This window comes from Diuraphis noxia, unplaced genomic scaffold (assembly GCF_037042655.1).
Source record: "Diuraphis noxia isolate RWA-SAM2 unplaced genomic scaffold, SU_Dnox_SAM2 contig0001, whole genome shotgun sequence".
NCBI lineage: Eukaryota > Metazoa > Arthropoda > Insecta > Hemiptera > Aphididae > Diuraphis > Diuraphis noxia.
Genome location: NW_028301711.1, coordinates 79,392,095 through 79,400,494, shown reverse-complemented (window position 1 = coordinate 79,400,494; position 8,400 = coordinate 79,392,095).

Genomic DNA, 8,400 nt, shown 5'->3' with positions numbered 1-8,400 from the left:
AAACCAAAGTTGGTATCGCTACAGGATACTCCTTAAAAGTTGTGAAAAATCTAAGTACTCAAAAATATCGCCTTTAACTACACTTAAATATTCCAAAAATCAAAATTTGAATATATGCATAATTTAAGCATAAAAATGGGGAGAGCATGCTTAAAAAATCACCCTGTATATGATATATGTCAAGGCCGTGAACCACCCATTGATAATAGAATTTAATATGTTGTAAAATGTTTAGATACCTAACACTTGGTAGGTACCTAGTTGGTAATAAATTAGCTTAATAATTTATTACTCATTGATTGTTCAGATTGTTGACAGACTAATGCTTTTTTAAAAACAAAAATATTATTATAAATTGTTCCGACTTTTTGACGTAATGTTTTTATACAACTTAAATTTGAATGTGCTATTAACTGTTGTCTGCTTGACTCTACCGGATGATCCTTTTAAAGTCGTAATGACACTAATTATTGCATACATTTTTAATATTTTCGAATATTTTTTTCACATTGTTTCAAATCACTAAAAAAATTTATTTTTATTTTTTTAACGAAAAAATTCCATAATTTGAAATATAAATATTATATATTTAAAATTTAGTTGACAACCAATATTATAGTCACGATTGCTTATAAGAGTAAATAATAAAAACAATTGAATAATAATAAAAAAAAAACTATTGCAGATTTTTAATCATTTAATATACTATATAAAATGTAAAAATTTTCCAACAACATTAATTTATCTGAAATAATTAATCAGATAATGGTCGTTTAACGGATCACTCTGTAATCCGTATAATAGTATAATCAGTTTCGCATATATCTGAGAACAACTACACTCTGAAAACCCTATACGCCTATACAGTATATAGTATATATTTGACGCAAATCTTCGAATCGACTTTTATAAAATTAAATTTTTTTTCATCTATATTATAATTGCTATAACTATACTATAGTTATGTATTCTTATCGAACTCCGATAAAAAATTATTACATTTTTATCCACGACATGCATATATGAAAATACTTGCGATAATGTTATAATATTACAATTTACATTATTATACAATCCTAAATAAAACTTTTAATAATTAATTTTTATGATTATCAGTATACTATATTAATTGAATGCAGTGTTTATGGTACATGAACGCAAGCTCACACGTTCACATTTAGTTAATAAATGAATCGTCGATCGTTTTTTTCAAATGATCGTGAATGACGTTAATATTTTAATGAATAATCCGAATGATTTTTAGTCGCTCAATTTATTTACCATTTAATAAACATATATGTTTAATACATAATATTGAATAATTATATTATATAATATTATTTTTATTTAACTCCTAGTATAAGATTTTAAAAAAATAAATGAACAACCAATGAAACGCATTCATTATTTTAAAGAACGCGAACGAATTTCTTTTTTAAAGTCTAAACATGAATGAATTCATTTTTTTAGTGAACGTTCCAAACACTGATTAAATGAAAATAATATAAATAATAGCATTGATATTAAGCATGTATGAATACGACTTTCATATCTTCACGAAGTTACCTGTGTATGGACCAACACAACGGAGTGATAGAAATGGTTAGGTCAAATATTTAGGGAGGTTTCAAATTTGAAATGTTATATTAAACATAATAATACAGCCATTTAGAGACAACTACCTAAATATATTTATAATTATATTGTTGCAAACAGCAAACATTATAGGTATTATATATTATATTATTTTATAATCTGAAAATATTGTGTAAATACAAATTATGTTTACTGTTGATATATATTTTATAAGCTGTAGGTAGGTATATCAATATATTAATTTATATACATATAAGAATAGTTCATAGGCCATACTGCCGTTTTTCCTCGAACGGCTCGAACTATGTTATAAACTTATATCTTATAACTTATAAGTATAATAACTAATAAGTATATAGCAGAGGTGACTAATTTGTGGCTCACGAGCCACATTTGTCTCTCGTCATAGTCGTATGCGGCTCGCGTCTTATTAACAAAAATTAAGATTTTTTTTTCGTATACATTTATAGAATACAGATTAATAGACAAAAATATTAAGTAGACATACATTTATGAAATAGAATTATTAAATGTGTTTACAAATATTTTGGCTCTTGATACCATCATTGCATTTACGAGTATATACCTAAGTGGTCCTCGAACATATTCATGTTGCCCACCCCTGGTATATAGTCTTATAGCATCTACTTTATAAGTACCTATACCTAAAATATAAGTATTAAGGTTTTTGAAAATATATTTTTTACATAATTTATTCATTATGGAATAATCTTTAGAAAATACTATTTTTATTGTCATAATTATTTTTTGTATTCATGAATGGAACAGCATACACTTGAAATACCTACATAGATGTATTAATATGTATCTGTGGTATATTAATTCTATTATAGTACCTATAGTCTATACTAATGGGCTTAAGCCCCTCCTTTTGAATGCGCCACAATTTATCCAATATATAGGTACAGGTTTTTAGTAGTTAAGTACTATGTAGTGATTAGTAGGCCAGTATAGGGACAGTTTTTATAGGTATTTAAATAAATATTTTACTTTTTAAACACTTTATTCAATATTTATATAATTATATTATAAAGTAATTTATGTTTATATTGGTATAATTTATATTACATATTTAAAAATAAATACCTACCTATATCTACGTACAAATTGTTTGATCAATTGCTTTCTGCTACAATCTATTCCTAATATTCCAATGACTTTTAAAATAATAATAATACAGTGGCGGTCCTTGACCAATTCCAGGGGGAGGGGGTGGAATATTTATCACATTAAATACAATAAGTACTCAAAAATAGAAGTCATAAAAAATTTATTTCATGTAATAATTTTATATTTTATATTTAACCAAGGTCATAATAATTGGCCGTAATACATTTTTCAGATTTCTATACATATTTAAAAACAAATACTAAAAATATTTGAAAACAATTAATCACCCCTACAACAATAAATCTTAAATGACTCAAGTATAACAAATATTACTTCCAATATTGCGTCTATTTTCTATTTTTATAACATTATTACCTATTATGGATTATTATTCTTAGTGCAAACATTTAAAAAAATAAACCATCACTCATTTGAATTTTTAAAATAAATCAAAAATTAAAAAAAAAAATTATTCACTATAATATAATTTATTGTAAAAATAGAGGGGGATGAGCTCATTTGAAAAATAGAATTTTGTATTCGCCACAAGACACTTTTTGAGTAGTAAAAAATTTCAAAAATGAATTCATTTTTAAAGGAAAATGTAGGGATGGATGCTTAATATACTCGGCGAATCACTCTGTATCTCTGTAAATTAAAAAAATTGCTAATCAACTTTACATGTAGGTACAATGACTGTAATACGACAGTATTAGTGAATTTAGTAGGTACCTATAAAAATACAGCAACCATTTAACATTACAAGTTTTATTTTAAAAGGTATATATCCAATAGATATATATTATTAAAACATGATACTGTCAACTTGTTTGTATTATGTGAAATATGAGAATGGATGTTATTAATTTATTATATTATATCATAATAGTAATGAAATACATACCTATAGGGCAAAAGGTTAACGCCTAGAAATATGATACATATTATATGACATAATATGTATGTATCGCTGTAGTATTAAATTTATATGAGACAGTATATGTAATATATAATACTATTTTATGCAATGATGTTAGTTTATTTATATTTTCGCAATTTCGTGTAAATATATTTTATTGTATACACATAACACAGTATATTATAGTATACCAAAAATACAACCACAATATACTTACACATATTGCTCGTTTTTGTGATAAGTAGGTACATAATATATTATTATTAATTATTATACATTGTCAATGGACAATAGAAGTATAATAATGTGTTTTTATTATTTGAATTTTATATCAACTGACAACTTTTTAATGCAACTAATGGCATTAACTTACTTTGTTAAAACATTTAATAAATACTATAGGTATACTACAATGCATTGTTTAACATAGTAAAATTTACAATAAGAACTCTGTAATGTAATACCAAATTTAATATTAATTTAACTATACTATGGTATTGAAAGTAGATAGATATTAGGCCATAGATGGGTAATCGATAAATAAACCTATATACAGGGTGATTTTTTTATCGAAGAACACTCATTATTTAAAAAGTATGAGTGTATGAGTATGAGTGTTCTTCGATAAAAAAATCACCCTGTATATAGGCCATTTTATAATGAATTGTATTTTTACTAGAATTTATTGGATATTAGCTAATAACAGTGTAATTAAAATTAGGTAGGTATTGATATTGCATATACGAGTACCTATAATCTATATACAAATTTATATTGATACAGAGGTATCATATAACCTAACCTATTATCGAAATTACCGAACTTTCTAAATAGTAAGTAATTAATAAAAAATTAATCGAGTATAAATAATTTTTTTTCATATAACTTATCATTGTTATTATTATTATTCATACAAAATGTCCAGATGAACTATATAAAATATTAAAATTGAAAACTGATGTCTAATATATTTTTGGTATTCGACATTATTTTTATATAGAAAATAATTTGCATGGTTTAAGAAGAAAAATATATAGTTAAATTATTGATTTTATTGACGCTGTGATAATTTGTTGTGAAAAATAAATGAACATTATATAGTAAAGTGTGTGAGAGTCTAATCAGTAAACTTTATATCCCATAACAATGTTTTATTTTTTTAATCAGTGTACAACCGTATACTTAAGCACATATTAAAATATAAAATATAATATGGTATATTATTTATTAAATTATTCGCTATATTAGCCTATTTCACTACCATCATACCTATATACGCATCCGCTGGTTGTCGTTTGCGCATCACTATAGTTAATTTTGACCTTTTTTGTTAGACGTACCATTACGCATCGTTCGATTTTTGAGTTATACTTCGTTTGCGCATTGACCGTTTAAAAGGTCCTACATCATTTGCGCATCATTATTATTTAACAATATAAATTTAAAAAAGGAGTACACCCAAAGCGCAAGTTGTTTTCTAACTATTTGGTCTTAAAATCTCTTAATAATATTCGTATATAATAATAATAGTATTACATTTTCAAATATTGTATAGATATAATTGTGATACCAAGTAGGTATAAATGTAATGTTTTAGAATTAAATTTTCGATTTTTGATTAATATTGTCGAACTTATGTGTGTTTATTATTTCTAAGTTTAAAAATCTTAAATTATTCTCTATACAGGATGATTCTTTTATCAAACAACACTTATATGGCGTTTGTATGTAAATACCACCTAACATACACCTATAACACACAAACACCACCCAAAACCACCCAACTTTGGAGGCTATATCTTGTAAACGGATTAACGAAAAATGAAAATTCATTGAAAAAATAGCCTTTTTAGTTTATGAAATTTTAAGTATAGGTTGTCATTTAAAAATCAAAAGTTGATAATGGTTTACCTGATAAATATAAGGGAGAAAATATTTAAAAAATATATAATTCTAGAACAGGATGGATCTACAATTTTGAAAAAAAAAAATTGAAAAGTCAATAGTTTTTGAAATAATGAGTGTTGTTTGATAAAAGAATCACCCTGTATATAATATTAATTGTTATACATCATAATATATGTAATACCATTTTTTATACCCTTTTATTGTTCAGAATATTGATGCTCATTTGATGTACGATAATTTAGAGCAGGTAAATAGACAATGCGCAAACGATTATCTATCGATGATGCGCAAATGATGTGCGATATTTTTGGACAGGTAAACAGATGATGCGCAAATGATATACGGCCAACGCGCCACTATCTCGCATCTATATAAATATATAACATTGTACACCTAGTACCTAAATAAGGTTATATTATATACATATATATTACCATGTAACTTATTATACTTAATAACTTAGTATATGTATAAGTATAACCTATATATAACAATCAATTATAGCTAGTATAGTTAGATAGTAGTTGAACGTATATTAATTTAAATATATGTAACATGCAAGTGTACAGTGTATACACTACACATTCGCATAAAAGTAAGAGTAATATTATCTACATGCTACAGAGTACAGATAGTAGTCTAGTAGATTGATTAATACTGTATAATGTATTACAGGCAACTGTGGTAGTATGTGTAACTATATTATCACGGAAAACATACGTATTACATTGTGTAATAATAACAAGAACGTTTTAATATTTTAATAATTAAAATTTAATTTATTGGTACATTTTATATTCATTTATAAGTACATCATACATAACGATTATTTAAAAAGTTTTATTTTATATAGGTATTATCGTTTTGGAAGTAATATTTTTTTTTAATAATTTGTTTTTTTAAGTCAATATAGTTCATTACTTAACAATTTTTTGAAAATGTAATACATTTATATAAAAGTTTTTTTGATATCATATTTTTTATTCCGTTTTAAATGTTATTATTTTATAGGATGATGGTACTTATTTAATAGACACTTTTAATTATATATTTCTGAGCAGAACACTGTTTTTGAACATTTTATTAGGTATGTTAGGTATACTTATAATTTATAAACGAATTTCGTTTAACAACATAGGTACTTATAAATTGCAAGTCTACATAATATACATATTAATAAATACACTCAATAAAACTTCATTAAACAATAAACAAGTAAAAATTACAAAATATCCATTTTATGTCTTTGTATTTATGCCCATTGCGCGATGGTATAATTGACCTTAGCAGTGAATATGTAGTTGCATGTTTTGTAGGTACCTACATACCTATACTACCTACCTACTTTTTTTGAGCAATATTTTTGTATTTTTGTTAATTCATTATTTTGAATTTATATTACATGGTTTCGAAGACTATTATTTTTTTATATGTGACTATGAGTAGTTGGACAGGGCCGCTGGGGGCTAAGTCTCAACTCCCTAGTTACGCTTATATAATATTTTATTATTTAGTTTCTTTGTTATCTGAAAAAATATTTCCAAAAACGATAATATTTTTCGATATGATGAGTGTTTACTTATTTCTGTTAAAAGAAACACTCTGTATAAACACTATAAACTGCAACAGACGTGTACGTTGCGACGACCTTCATCGAAAAATTTCCGTTTCAATTAATGGTGTAAATAATAATAACATGATGTAGGTACCGACGTACCGTACACATGAGCAAAACCGTGACACAGATACCAAACGTATACTGTTACCTATTATTATGACGTATGCCAACACACAGACTCAAATATGATACTATTAACTATTCTGCAATTAATGGTATATAATATACACATATATATACATATACATATATATATATCTTTTATCTATGTAGGTGTAACCAGGAACGACGCTAGGATTTGCGGGGCCCCGGGCAAAATAAATAACAGTCACATTATATATTATCCAAACTAACTAATCTCTGAACAGTATAAAATATCATTTAAGAACGCGGGGCCTTGATTATAATTTTAAAATCGCGGGCCCGGGGCAACTGCCCCGATTGCCCCCCCCCCTCGCGCCGTCCCAGTGTGTAACAATATTATATTTATATAGGTAATGTTATTCTATTGTATTGTGGCATTGTCACTATAATTACTGATTAGTGATTGGATGGTACCTACGTTCTTAAACCTACGGACTAAAACTAACACTCATATAGCCTAAGCTAATTATAATACTATCTAATAAGTAATAACTATTACACGTGTGACCAATTTTATAGTTTATTAACTTATGACTTATGTTAAGATATAATAATACGAAGGCATACGTTTAGGTATCGTTTTACGACCTCAGTTGCTCAGTACAAATGCAAATTATGATAATTTAACATGGTCATATAAAGTCGTAATGAAGGTACCTACGACAAATGATTGTAGTAATATTCAAATACTCAAATATAAAAAGTAAACACATCACTTAGCCTATGCTACAGTCGTATCGGTCTTGCCGAGTTTCATGACAACTGCAGTAGCTACCAGAGCGCTGAAATATAAAATATATTTTATTTATTATATCTAATATCTATACTAGTTCCTGCACTACTGACTGCACGTGTGATGCTGTTAAATAGCAACATTTTTATCATTTTAGTGTCACCTTAACACATATGATCATAGTACTTATATTGATCAACGCACATATTGCTTTGCTAGTCAGACCTATTTTAATTAGGTACGTAATTGCTAAAACATATTTCCCCCCATACACTTGCATGGAAGTTTCATAGTCATTTAGAATTAGCAGGTATCTTATTTTATTTTTAAAATATGATCATATTACTACAA